The following is a 14,973-nucleotide window of genomic DNA, read 5'->3' as shown; positions in this document are numbered from 1 at the left end:
AAATTAAAAGTGAACGTTTTCTCAACAGAGTGAACATTTCAGCCAACCAGATGATTATTGGTAACAGCAAAGGTGTCAACAACAGACACACACAGTTTGGCTCCATTACCAGTTCGGGAAAGGGCTGTAATGGACACTGTACTTATATGGCTTCCCCATAGGAAACGTATTATGAAAATTTTGATTGATCATAAATGTTATGTCAAACATTCAAACAAAAAGATTTTGAAATATTTTTAGCGGGTCAAGCAGTACTACAAATGAGCCAAGTTTCAAGATCGTGTGTAATTGCATCCATGAGTTATTAAATTTTTGAGGATTCAGCTCAACGTGAACATACTATAATACAGCATCATTGTGTGGATTAATGAACAGTAGTCAGTGTACTTCACACATGTATACACTTAGAGATGTACCGATATGGGTTTTTGGCATGTACCGATATCCCACTAAAAGAAGTTGATAACCAATAGTCGATCCGATATTTGCATTCTAGTTGAAAGTGTACATTTATCTACCCTACAACAACAGGTGCATGTATTCATTGCTATACACTGCCTTTGGTGGTATACAGCTTGGATTTCTATTGTGCAATCCAGACAATTAGGCAGCCACAAACATTTTTATGCAAGCTCCCATTAAGCCTTAAACGGGTATTGCTGCATTACTCCGCATTCTAATGGCTTGTGAGAAAGCTGGTAAAGCAAGTCTTCTAAGTTATCCTGTAAACCTTCTTTTTATTACAAAGTACTCTACAACTGCTTCATTTGTAAAGACTGTGATAATCTTTGCAGCAAAAAACACTAGAATAGTGTGTTTTATATGGCTTCTCGTAGCGTAGCGCTTGTTTCAGAGTGAACAATAAGCCACTGGCACTAATGAATAACGTAGAAAACCAATGCACAATACGTTTATGTACAAACTATTGCTACTGCATAAATATCGTTAGCGATAGCGGTCCTCCTGCTGTTCTGTACCGATACCGATATTGGTGAAAATTACCATATCGGTGGCCGATATTTTAGCCGATCCGATTATCGGTACACCTCTATACACTATAAGTAGAAATGACTAAAATTTTGGGTTGTTTTACCTGCAATTAAACTACCAATTGTTTGGTAGTAATGACCCAAAGATGTATTTGTTTATTTCAACTTTGTAAGATATAGTCATATTACCCAGATGTCCCATGGTCTCTTGAACCACTAGCTAAGCATAATAGTCGTGTATAAACATGTATAAATATGTAAACCTTCTACATGTATAAACTATTCCTAAGGAGGTTTATGATAGGTAGTTTAGTATGTGATGTATAGTGTAATAACATGTTAGTGTTGTTTTCAACTTTAGGATGGATGGACCCCACTGATGTTTGCAGCAAGTGGAGGCCACACTGAAGTGGTGAAGATACTCCATGAATTTGGAGCAAATATTAATCATCAGGAGAAGGTTAGTTGTTGTGTAGTGTATAAGTATCAATAATTATGTGACCAGATTTGACAAAACCAGGCTTCCACACACATCCAGTTGGAGTATAATATGCTATTACTTTCAGATTTTGACCTGTTATTGCATAATGCAGTGAAAGAAGTTTGTTAAAATTGTATGCCAATAGGATCCTGAATTGTCAAAATCCAAGCAGTTAACTTCAAAGAATTGGATGTGTGTGGAAGCCTGGTTTAGTCAAATGTGGTCACACTTTATGATAGGTAATTTAGTATGTCATGTTTAGTGTAATAACATGTTAGTGGTATTATGATATTTTCCTTATTGGCTTGTGGTAGTCAATTTATATACTTCATGAGTATTGTGCAGACATCACTTGTGAGGACTGGGTTAGTTGTTAGTGTACTGTAAAGTGGTAAAATTTGATTAATTTGGAAAATGGACAGAGTTCTCTTTAGGGACCTGCCGATTATGCTGGTATAATAATAATTGAACATAATAGGTGCCTGAAAGCATTGAGCATAATGCCAGAATAATAGGCACAACACTTGTGTATTATTATAAATTGTTGCCTATAAAAATACATATCACAGAAAAAGATTGCTCTAATAGAATAGTTAGAGAACAATCAGACAGCTGATTGTTATATTAGAGTGTATCAATGTTTTCTGTGACATGTATTTTGACAAAGGAGTTAGAGTGTGTGCTTCAGCAACTTACTGTTTTCCCATAAAGTGCAAATTTACTAGAGAAACATGGGAAATGAGTTATAAATATTGAGCATAATGTGGTAATAATAGGTAAATATTAAGAAGTAATTTGAGCATAATAGGAAAAATTTTGAGCAGTAGAGCATAGCATAATAGGTAAAATAATAAGCATAATGGACAGGTCCGTAGTTCTCATTAAGCCACTTTTCCAGTTTATTGTTACTGAACAGTTCATTATTACAATAAGTGAATAGGAGGAACCAGAATGACTTAGCTAATTGTTATTCTACAGATTGTATGTGTACATACTCACATATGTGACCCAGTCTGACAAAACCGGGCTTATCGCCTATTTAAAAGTATCGAGAAATGCCGGTTTTAAGTATTTATTGTGTTGTAGCTCGCCAATGGTTGAAGCTATGTGTACCAAATTTTCACACGTTTTACACCAATACAGAGCATCCACTGTGCAAGCAGCCAACAACTAAGTTTCCCGCCATTTTAGATAGTTTTTAAACCGAGGTTGACTGTATCAGGAGAGCTGCAAGTTGGGTGGGAGGCGGGGGCCCTGGAAGGTGGGTAAGATGGTGTTCAAAAATTGAAAAGGAAGGCTAAGGGATGAATTAGGCCAAGTTTTGAGCCATTGAGGTCTCAAAACTGGCTAAAATGAAAGGAAATTCACAGCAGAGGTACTTATTGAACACCACACAGCTGTACAGCCACATACAGTCGTTCCCAGGTTGACCAGAGCTCCATTAAGGCCCCACACCACACGTACGGATCGCCACTGGGCTTGGGAAAAGCAGCCAGCAAAACCAGACCACTCAAGTCTAGCTGATTTTAAATGTGGAATTAGATAGTTCATTCATGTAGCTGTGTGTCCTGGTTGAAAAATCGAATCTGCTGACATGGGCGATAAGACCGGTTTTCTCAGACTTGGTCACATATGTATCACAGTGGTGTATTATAATGTGTGGTTGTTGTGAAGAGGTAGTGCATAAAGTAAGAGATTATTTTGGTTGTCAGTTACCACCACTTCACTAGTATAGACTGGTCAGGTAATTCAACTCTGTATAAAAATATCAAATAACATATGAAGGTAAAATGTAAAATATGATATTGCACGAAGGTACTTTTAAGCTTGGTTATACTGTACCTAACCAATACTGCCAAGGTGCCATGAATGTATTGTGAGACTGGTTTATGGTCAATATTTTTTGTAAGAAAGTATGATCTCGCAGATAAGATCCTCCCAAATGATATGTTCTATAGTATGTTCACGTTGAGCTGAATCCTGAAAAACAGCTAAAAATTAAAAGTGAATTTTTTCTCAACAGATTGAACATTTCAGCCAACCAGATGATTATTGGTAACAGCAAAGGTGTCAACAGCAGACACATACAGTTTGGCTTCATTACCAGTTCGGGAAAGGGCTGTAATGGACACTGTACTTATATGGCTTCCCCATAGGAAACGTATTGTGAAAATTTTGATTGATCATAAATGTTATGTCAAAGATTTGAACAAAAAGATTTTGAAATATTTTTAGCGAGTCAAGCAGTACTACAAATGAGCCAAATTTCAAGATCGTGTGTAATTACATCCATGAGTTATTAAATTTTTGAGGATTCAGCTCAACGTGAACATCAAGACACACGGTAGTGTGTCGTGCGGCCCAAGAAGCCGGCGCGTAACACCCGTGAGTATATTGACAGGAAGAAAGAAAACGCAATTTTCGCACCTCCGTAGCTCTGTGCTGCCTTGATGAAACAAGACGATTTTTGCTGTGGACATTCCCTCCACCTTCAGTACTCCACATTCCAACTTTGAGCGAAATCGCTTCAAGCATTCCCGAGATATGCGACTTCAAAAATTGGCTTAGTTTCTTCGTTTTTTTTTTTCTTCTTATTTTTCTTCCTCTTTTTGCACACTTACAAAAACTGCTATAAAACGCGAACGCAATATCCGATTGCCTTGAAATTTGGCGCACTGAAGGGGGGTATAACGATGCATCACTGTACCAACTTTGGCTGGAATACGATAAACAGCAAAAGAGTTATGAGCGATTATTCACGAAAAATAACACCAATATGTTGTCACGCCTACAGGGTAAACCGCGTACGGGAAGAAGCTGAAAATCGGTGGGTGAATAGGTTGACTATTGAACCTCAAACCTTTTGTGGTTTGAAAGAAATCGAGCTAAAAACCAGGAAGATACCACGAAAAAACCAACAGTGTGTAACAATTACGCAATCGAGATTAGCTAATAAAAAACTACTACTTGCCACGCCTACCAGATAAACCGCTTGGGGTAATGCTTTGAAAATCGCTGTCTAGATGGAGCAATCATCTTAGAAAGGCTCTTCAATGGCGTAGAAGAATCAGACTTAAAACCACGGAGTTATAACACGAAATCCAACTTGGTGCAGCAAGTGCGAGATCGAGATACTCTAATAGAGCAGTCACCCTGAAGAGAATTCAAGAGATCAGCAAGAAACAAGTAACCTGTATAGAGATCAGCTACAAACAAGTCACCCTATAGAGAGATCAGCTAAAAGAAGTTACCTTGTAGGGAGTTCATGCAACTATGGAAATTTAAGAGATAGTTCAGCTAGAAGAAATCACCTTGTAGAGTTCAGCTACAAAGAAACTACCATGTAGAGAGTTCAGTTACAAACAAATCGCCCTGTAGAGAGATCAATAGAAGAAATTACCTTGTGGATAGTTCAGCTACAAAGAAACCATCATGTAGAGAGTTCAGCTACAAACAAATCTCCCTGTAGAGAGATCAGCTAGAAGAAGTTTCCTTGTAGAGAGTTCAGCTACAAACAAATCACCCTCTAGAAAAATCAGCTAGAAGAAGTCACCTTGTAGAGACTTCAGTTACAAAGAAACCATCATGTAGAGAGTTCAGCTACAAACTAGTGACCTTGTAGAGACATCAGCTAAAAGAAGTTACCTTATAGAGAGATCAGCTACAGAGAAACCATCATGTAGAGAGTTCAGCTGCAAACAAATCTCCCTGTAGAGAGATCAGCTATATAGAAGAAGTTTCCTTGTAGAGAGTTCACCTACAAACAAATCACCTAGTAGAAAGATCAGCTAGAAGAAGTTACCTTGTGGAGAGTTCAGCTACAAGAAACCACCATGTAGAGAGTTCAGCTACAAACAAAACTCCCTGTAGAGAGATCAGCTAGAAGAAATTACCTTGTAAAGAGTTCAGCTACAAGAAACCACCATGTAGAGAGTTCAGCTGCAAAGAAATCACCTATAGAGAGTTTGGCTACAAACAAATCTCCCTGTAGAGAGATCAGCTAGAATATCAGCTAAAAGAAGTTACCTTGTGGAGAGTTCATCTATAAAGAAACCATCATGTAGAGAGTTCAGCTGCAAACAAATCACCTGTAGAGAGTTCAGCTACAAACAAATTTCCCTGTAGAGAGATCAGCTAGAAGAAGTTTCCTTGTAGAGAGTTCAGCTACAAACAAATCACCTAGTAGAAAGATCAGCTAGAAGAAGTTACCTTGTAGAGAGTTCAGCTACAAAGAAACCATCATGTAGAGAGTTCAGCTGCAAACAAATCACCTGTAGAGAGTTCAGCTACAAACAAATTTCCCTGTAGAGAGATCAGCTAGAAGAAGTTTCCTTGTAGAGAGTTCAGCTACAAACAAATCACCTAGTAGAAAGATCAGCTAGAAGAAGTTACCTTGTAGAGAGTTCAGCTACAAAGAAACCATCATGTATAGAGTTCAGCTGCAAACAAATAACCTGTAGAGAGTTCAGCTACAAACAAAACTCCCTGTAGAGAGATCAGCTAGAAGAAATTACCTTGTGGAGAGTTCAGCTACAAAGAAACCACCATGTAGAGAATTCAGCTGCAAAGAAATCACCTGTAGAGAGTTTTGCTACAAACAAATCTCTCTGTAGAGAGATCAGCTAGAAGAAGTTTCCTTGTAGAGAGTTCAGCTACAAACAAATCACCCTGTAGAAAGATCAGCTAGAAGGAGTCACCTTGTAAAGAGTTCAGCTACGAACAAATCTCACTTTAGAGAGATCAGCTAGAAGAAATTACCTTGTAGAGAGAGAAACCACCATGTAGAGAGTTCAGCTTCAAAGAAATCACCCTGTAGAAAATTCAGCCACAAACAAATTGCCCTGTAGAAAGACCAGTTAAAAGAAGTTACCTTGTAGAGAGTTCAGCTACAAAGAAACCATTCTGTAAAGAGCTCAGCTGCAAACAAATCACCTGCACAGAATTCAGCTACAAACAAATCACCCTGTAGAGAGATCATCTAGAAGAAGTTACCTTGTAGATAGTTCAGCTACAGACAAATCACCCTATAGAGAGATCAGCTAGAAAAAGTTACCTTGTAGATTATTCAGCTACAAACAATTCACCCTGTAGAGAGAGCAGCAAGAAGAAGTCACCTTGTAGAGTGTTCAGTTACAAAGAAACCACCATGGAGAGTTCTGTAATAAATATATCTAATCCAAAACAGCCAAGCTGTAAAAAAAGAGTGCGGCCCTGAGAAAGGCTATGGTGAAAAAAGATGTGAAATCCAAGGTGGCGGCCAAGAAATGGCTGTGATGGTAGGTTAATGGTAAAAATTTTAATAACGACAATTCAGGTGAATTTTGTGCCAAGACCAAGCGGCACCAAATTCACTGAATTGTTGTTATTAAAATTTTTACCATTAACCTACCATCACAGCCATTTCTTGGCCGCCACCTTGGATTTCACATCTTTTTTCACCATAGCCTTTCTCAGGGCCGCACTCTTTTTTTACAGCTTGGCTGTTTTGGATTAGATTTCACTTCTTTTTGTATTTGTATACCCCAAAGCCGGCCTATGGCTGGCTTTAGGGCTTTTTAACGTCATTTTTTTTCTTTACTACAGGAAGTAGAAAAGATGAAGCAGGGTGATTTCTTTGTAGCTGACCTCTCTGCAAAGTGATCCTTCTAGCTGATCTCTCTACCGGATGACTTGTTTGCAGCTGAACTCTCTACAGGGTGATTTGTTTGTAGCTGAACTCTCTACCAGGTAACTTCTTCTCGCTGATCTTTCTACAGGGTGATTTGTTTGTAGCTCAATTCTCTACAGGGTGATTTGTTTGCAGCTAAACTGCTGAACTCTCTACAATGTAACTTCTTCTAGCTGAACTCTCTACAGGTGGCTTGTTTCTAGCTGATCTCTCTGCAGGGTGACTTGTTTCTAGCTGAACTCTCTACAGGGTGATTTGTTTCTAGCTGAACTCTCTACAAGGTAACTTCTTCTAGCTGATCTTTCTACAGGGTGATTTGTTTGTAGCTGAATTCTCTACAGGGCAATTTGTTTGCAGCTGAACTCTGTACATGGTAGTTTCTTTGTAGCTGAACTCTCTACAATGTAACTTCTTCTAGCTGAACTCTCTACAGGATGACTTGTTTCTAGCTGATCTCTCTACAGGGTGACTTGTTTCTAGCTGAACTCTCTACAGGGTGATTTGTTTCTAGCTGAACTCTCTACTAGGTAACTTCTTCTAGCTGATCTTTCTACTGGGTGATTTGTTTGTATATAGCTGAATTCTCTACAGGGCAATTTGTTTGCAGCTGAACTGTCTACACGGTAGTTTCTTTGTAACTTAACTCTCTACAATGTAACTTCTTCTAGCTGAACTCTCTATAGGATGACTTGTTTCTAGCTGATCTCTGTACAGGATGACTTGTTCCTAGCTGAACTCTCTACAGGTGATTTGTTTGCAGCTGAACTCTCTTATATGGTGGTTTCTTTGTAGCTGAACTCTCTACAAAGTGACTTCTTCTAGCTGATCTCTCTACAGGATGACTTGTTTCTAACTGAACTCTCTACAGTGTGATCTGTTCATAGCGGAACTTTCTACTGGGTGATTTGTTTGCAGCTAAACTCTTTGCGTGATTGTTTCTTTGTAACTGAACTCTCTACAAGGTAACTTCTTCTAGCTGATCTCTCTACAGGGTAATTTGTTTGTAGCTGAATTCTCTGCAGGGTTATTTATTTGAGCTGAACTCTCTACATGATAGCTTCTTTGTAGCTGAACTCTCTATTAGGTACCTTCTTCTAGCTGATCTGACTACAGGGTAACTTGTTTGTAGCTGAATTCCCTACAGTTAACTTGCAATGTAATATAACTGAGTAAATTATACATGTAGCTGAATGCTTTATTAGGGTGACTGCTCTATTAGAGTATCTCGATCTCGCATTTGCTGCACGTAGTTGCCTTTCGAATCATAACTCAGTGATTTGTAATCCGATTCTTCTGTACTACTGCAAGAACTTTCTATGATGATTATTCCAGCTACATGCTGATATTCAGCTGGTTGCTCTAAGTGGTTTGCCTGGTAGACACGAAAACTAATGGTTTTTTTATTCATAAAAATCGATCGCGTAATTTTGACATAGGTTGGGTTTTGTGTCATATTTCCATGGTCTTTATCCCGATTCCTTTCAAACCACAAAAAGGCACTCCTACGATGGTTGCTCCATCTACATACCAATTTTCAACTGATTCCTCCAAGGGGTTTACCCTGTAGGCGTGACAGACCTTCGACCTTATTTTACGCAAATAATCGGTCATAACTCCGTGAATGTTAATCGGATTCCTACCAAAGTTGGTACGGAAATCCGCCTTAATGAGCCCTTTAAGTGTGCCAAAGTTCAGCACAATCCGAGCACGCATTCGTGTTTTATGGCGAATTTTGCGAAGTGTGCAAAATGAAGAAGATGAAGAAAAAAACGAAGAAATTAAAACGAAATTGTGTTCGCTCGTATCTCGGAAATGGCTGGAGCGATTTTCTTCAAATTTGGTATGTAGACTCCCCTAACTGGGCGGCACGTCTCTAGCAAATTTGTTTCCAATCGGATAAGGGATCACAGAGCTACATAGGTGTGAAAATTGCGTTTTCTTTCTTCCTGTTAATATACTCACGGTGTGGCGCGCCGGCTTCTTGGGCCGCACGACACACTATCGTGTGTCTTGATGTATTATATATATATATATATATATATAATTTGTACATTTACTGATAAAATCAGAAATATTTAAAGTACATCTGCTTCATCTTTTCTTCTTCCTGTGGTAAAGAAAAAAAGACAGGTTAAATAAGTCGCAAAGCCGCTATGGCCGGCTTTGGGGTATAGAAATACAAAAAGAAATGAAATCTAATCCAAAACAGCCAAGCTGTAAAAAAACAGTGCGGCCCTCAAAAAGGCTATGGTGAAAAAAGATGTGAAATCCAAGGTGGCGGCCAAGAAATGGCTGTGATGGTAGATTAATGGTAAAAATTTTAATAACGGCAATTTAGGTGAATTTTTTTCCAAGACCAAGCGGCACAAAAATCCACCTGAATTGTCATTATTAAAATTTTTACCATTAATCTACCATCACAGCCATTTCTTGGCCGCCACCTTGGATTTCACATCTTTTTTCACCATAGCCTTTTTGAGGGCCGCACTGTTTTTTTACAGCTTGGCTGTTTTGGATTAGATACTATAATACAGCATCATTGTGTGGATTAATGAACAGTAGTCAGTGTACTTCACACATGTATACACTTGGAGATGTACCGATATGGGTTTTTGGCATGTACCAATATCCCACTTAAAGAAGCTGATAACCAATAGTCGATCCGATATTTGCATTCTAGTTGAAAGTGTACATCAAGACTCACGGTAGTGAGTCGCACGGCCAGTAAAGCAGAAACGCGTGCCACAGACAATAAATGACGCGACCACTACGTGAGGATTTTACAGGAACGAACGTTGTCAAATTCGGCCTTCCTGTAACTCACCCGCCACTTACGCTATCCCTCTGAAACTCTAGGGTTGAACTCATCGTGTCACTAGTAACTACCACACAAGCAGTGAAGCAAATCCATGCCGTGATCGAGATTGGCGACATCAAAGGGGAAGTTTCATTTTTTTTTTTTTTTTTTAATCGCATGTGGTTAGACGCAACCGCATGTGTATGCCTTGCGTTCCTTTGTGCATTCCAAACATTGATTGCCCTGCTATCGCTTCAGTATTCACTAAATCGCCTCAAGATTCACATCATCGATTTCACCATACATGATTACCCTACTGTCTTAACTTCAGCACCAAACGAAGTTTTAGTCGTCCTCAGTCGACCTAGAGGCCAAATACAAATCCCAGATTGTTGTTTTCTGCAATACTCGCTTGGCATGTAGGGCAATGTATCTTTAAACTGTTCTAAAAGTTTCGTTCAGATTGAAACATATGTTTTCGAGAATGGCTAGTTTGAAATTTGAATTTAGTCGCCCCCACGTAATTTGCTCTCTAAGAATTTTATTTGGAATTTAAAGAATGACGCAAAGCACAACTGCGGTCACTGGGTATTGATGAACTGGCGCTCTATGTAGTTAATCAGTGCATATAGCCACAAAGAAGTGTGCTGCCATAGATTATAGTCCACAGATATAATCTATGGTGCTACATACCATCGTTCGTTTTTAAATTTGAATTTAGTCGCCCCCACCGTGACGTAATTTGTCCTCTAAGGGCGTGGCTTAAAGAATGACACAGAGTACAACTGTGGTTACCAGTTGTTGACACAAGCTGCGAGTAATTAGCACATGTAGCTAGCCAATTGTCACCATGCATTATTGCATTTTACAGCACCCCCACACAAAATTACACATGTAATAATTACAACATACAGAGGACACATGAATACCAAACACTTTTCACAACAATAATGTAAGAATTGTATAATAATGACTGTAATATAACTGCTATGAAAATGTTTTCCAGTGGCCCGCCATGGTAGCAAGTCTCACATGACGGCATGTATATTCATCCAAACACAATGGGAGTAACAAGTAAGTATGATGACAAGTTGATATGACTCCATTTGTAGAATCCAGATGAGTGGGTGTTGCTCCCGTATGTCTAAACAGTTAACAAACATTCCTGTTATAAATACGTGCTAGAGTTGCAATATAATAGTATAGTATTTAAATGCAACAATACATAGTCTCCATTGCATCACTATCAAACGACACTAAGTGGAGGATATTGTTGCATCTCTAGTATGTACACTCTATCAGTACAACCTGTCTTAATGGCCACCAGTATAGAAAGACAACCTCTCTAGATCTTGAAAAGCCAATTCCAATTGAGAATTTATACACTGTTACCTCTTTATTTACTGAAGGTGGCAATAAACAAGTTCCACCGTAATTTATACACGTGATGTGATCCTGTATATTCTGTCAGTGGATGAGATCCACTTGGCCAGGACAAAATGTGACTCAAATGTCCTGGATGATCCATACTCAACCCACTTATGACCCAGTGGCACAATGGAACTGAGTATAGAGAATACATTTATATTTATTTCTAAGATGTGTGGATGTGTGGACACATTACAACACTTTACATGTACATACAAGACATGCTACGTACTGTTTTAGCAATTCAAGTCACCAAATTATGTACGGACCAGTCAACAATGCTTCATAGTGCCCATCAGTAAACCTGAAGAAAAGTTACGAAAAGTAAAAATTCACATAAGTACAATGAAGCCTCATTAATATGGCCAGCTGTGGAACCAAAAAATTTGGCCTGAATAACAAGGTGCCCTTATTAATGAGGTTATAAAGTACTGCTTAGCTATATTTGGGATCTACTAGAGGTGGCCAATATAATGAGGTGGTCTTATTAAAGAGGTGGCCACTAAGTGAGGTTTCACTGTACATACAGTTCACAATCACAATGGTGAACAATATTAATGGTTAACAATATACACTGAAACCTGCAGGTCACTTCTTGTGGAAGATTGCTCTCTAACTAAATGACACATTCAGAGATTGTATTTAGATGGATGATACAGTAACACATTGTGACTTCAATACTCGTGATGTGTCAATGCTAGGCAGCAACCATATACACGGCACTGCCAATGCACAACACCACACTTGCTCGCACACACAATTTCGCTCAAGATTTTACAAATTGATAATTAAGAGGTGTGGAAACTAGCTGTTCGCTTGAAAGACTGTGTGCCAGCTGTTTTCCTTCTGTACAAGTGGCCACCAAGACAGGTCCACTGTGGATGAAAGCCAGGCATTAGATATTTGGTATTTTATGTGTTGAAGGCATTCCAGGGCTTCCGGTAGTCTCAAATCTCACCACAGTTTACCTCGGGCAGTGTTGTGGTCACCACTAAACCACCGGAATGCTGTGCTATGTTCATCTTATGCTTGGCTACTGTATTGTAGAACTGAAATGGATACTCTGAAAAATATATCCTATGGATAATGACTTCATCACTTTCTTCATCAGGAGCTTATAAGGACCAATAGTGAAACTTTTACACTTTGGGCTGACAGCCAACTGCCTAAGTCTTAAGCAGTGCCTTTAGTGCTCTAACAGATTGGCTGCCCCCTTGCTGCCAGCACTCACTGTCTCATACGCTGTCACACACTAAATCCATCTCTATAGCCAGTTAGAACAGCATGCTTCTTACCTTTGTTAAGGCCGCAAAATGCAGCCACCTCTTTAAAAAGCTAGGCCAGAAATTTTTTGTCCCTACGGCCTGAATAATGACCAGTTTTCACTGTACTATTAGTGATTAGTGATCATGGAGGATTATTTATTAAGATACTAAGATATACAAACGCTACAACCTCTAAATATAATAGTAAATTTTTTTTACCATGGTCCAATGTCTCGTAATAATTGTGAGAGACTCTACTGTGACAAATACATGTTTATCATGATATGTACTAATCGCCTTTTTACAATTAAGTTTTACAACACAAATACATGTATAGTGAAACTCACCAATTGTGACTAAATCCCTTCAACACGAAGTAATGAGACAACCTTGGAGACAACAGCCTCACAAGCCTATTCTTGTGCGCTTATTTAGTAGTAATATAAATTTTAAAGGCGTTTATTTACAACAGGACATAATTACGCGCCCTTCTATTGTCTCTGTACATACTTGCCTTTTCTTTACTATTCTCATTTCATTTCACAAGATCTCTTGGCAGGGGCGTAGCTTCTTCACTTGAATCAGTCGATGCTTGAAGTAGATCGAGATACTCTAATAGAACAGTCACATTTCTATAAGTGCCATATTTTTATATTGTAAAGTGTGTAAGTAGCTAGTAATTTAAACTATACAATCCGATGCTAAGCAGAAGTTGTAACTATGCTAAATATTGATTGCTGTGTTACAGCTGTTTTGTGGCTGCTCTAATAGAGTATCTTGATCGTTTTAATGCAGTACAAGATAAAGGCAAAGTGTTATTAAGGGTTTACTAGTTAAAATGGGTGGTAGTTGACTGCAGTTGCATGCCACTAACAGGGCCGTCCAGAGAAATTAGAGAGCCCAGGGAAAAGAGTTAAAGAGGGGCCCAGAGGCAAGGAAGAGTCTAGATCCTGACTGCTCTATTAGAGTATATCGATCTTTCTTTAAACAGGTATTCAAGGGGCCCCTTTCGGGCTGGGGCAGGGGGAAAATACTCCAGTTAGCCCCCCATGTGGGCAGCCCTGTTCACTAAAATTACAGTTATATTTTAATATTCTGTCATTGTAATCTGGGGTTTCTGTCAAAACCATGGAAACTCACTTACTGTTATCAACAGTGCATTGCTTATTCTAACAAAAAGTATTGAAATCCCATCCAAAAACAGCTTATAGCTGTAAAAAAAGTGTGCGTCCAAGTAAAGCAGAGTTAACTGCGACAAAAAGTAATGATATCATAATGCGGCCATGTGCGAGGTGTGCAAGTTGTAAAATTAATATTAGCTAATCAGATAATACAATGTTATTGTTAAAGTGTTAATGAGAACTATGTGATGCTGCTATTTTTAAGTGTGTGAGCATCTTCATAAATGCCACACAAATTTAATTCTCAATAAAGCAATGTGTATAGATTCTCTGATAGCAATAAATAGTTTGAGTTTGGCCGTCTTTCCTGTATACGGCAATGCTACGAACAAAGGAAAAGTGGCCAAACTCAAACTATTTATTGCTATCAGAGAATCTATACACATTGCTTTATTGAGAATTAAATTTGTGTGGCATTTATGAAGATGCTCACCAACTTAAAAATAGCAGCATCACATAGTTCTCATTAACACTTTAACAATATCATTGTATTATCTGATTAGCTAATATTAATTTTACAACTTGCACACCTCGCACATGGCCGCATTATGATATCATTACTTTTTGTCGCAGTTAACTCTGCTTTACTTGGACGCGCACTTTTTTTACAGCTATAAGCTGTTTTTGGATGGGTTTACCTACCCTACAACAACAGGTGCATGTATTCATTGCTATACACTGCCTTTGGTGGTATACAGCTTGGGTTTCTATTGTGCAATCCAGACAATTAGGCACCCACAAACATTTTTATGTAAGCTCCCATTAAGCCTTAAATGGGTATTGCTGCATTACTCCGCATTCTAATGGCTTGTGAGAAAGCTGGTAAAGCAAGTCTTCTAAGTTATCCTGTAAACCTTCTTTTTATTACAAAGTACTCTACAACTGCTTCATTTGTAAAGACTGTGATAAGCTTTGCAGCAAAAAACACTAGAATAGTGTGTTTTATATGGTTTCTCATAGCGTAGCGCTTGTTTCAGAGTGAACAATAAGCCACTGGCACTAATGAATAACGTAGAAAACCAATGCACAATACGTTTATGTACAAACTATTGCTACTGCATAAATATCGTTAGCGATAGCGGTCCTCCTGCTGTTCTGTACCGATACCGATATTGGTGAAAATTACCATATCGGTGGCCGATATTTTAGCCGATCCGATTATCG

General features: G+C 38.6%; 1 protein-coding gene and 1 long non-coding RNA gene across 5 annotated transcripts in view; one reads left to right on the top strand and one right to left on the bottom strand.

Moving 5' to 3' along the window:
• Window positions 1-14,973, top strand: part of LOC136257281 (uncharacterized) — a 265,717-nt gene that overhangs the window by 178,813 nt on the left and 71,931 nt on the right. The gene's annotated exons all lie outside the window — the stretch shown is intronic.
• Window positions 10,816-13,204, bottom strand: LOC136257297 (uncharacterized). The gene is made up of 3 exons (XR_010701895.1): window positions 12,976-13,204; window positions 11,596-11,667; window positions 10,816-11,079 (listed from the first exon to the last, which is right to left on the bottom strand). It is a non-coding gene; the product is annotated as an uncharacterized lncRNA (long non-coding RNA).

Source organism: Dysidea avara, chromosome 6, assembly GCF_963678975.1.
Source record: "Dysidea avara chromosome 6, odDysAvar1.4, whole genome shotgun sequence".
In the NCBI taxonomy this organism is placed as follows: Eukaryota; Metazoa; Porifera; class Demospongiae; order Dictyoceratida; family Dysideidae; genus Dysidea; species Dysidea avara.
Note: the sequence above shows the minus strand (reverse complement) of the source record. Positions and strands in the feature narration are given on the sequence as shown.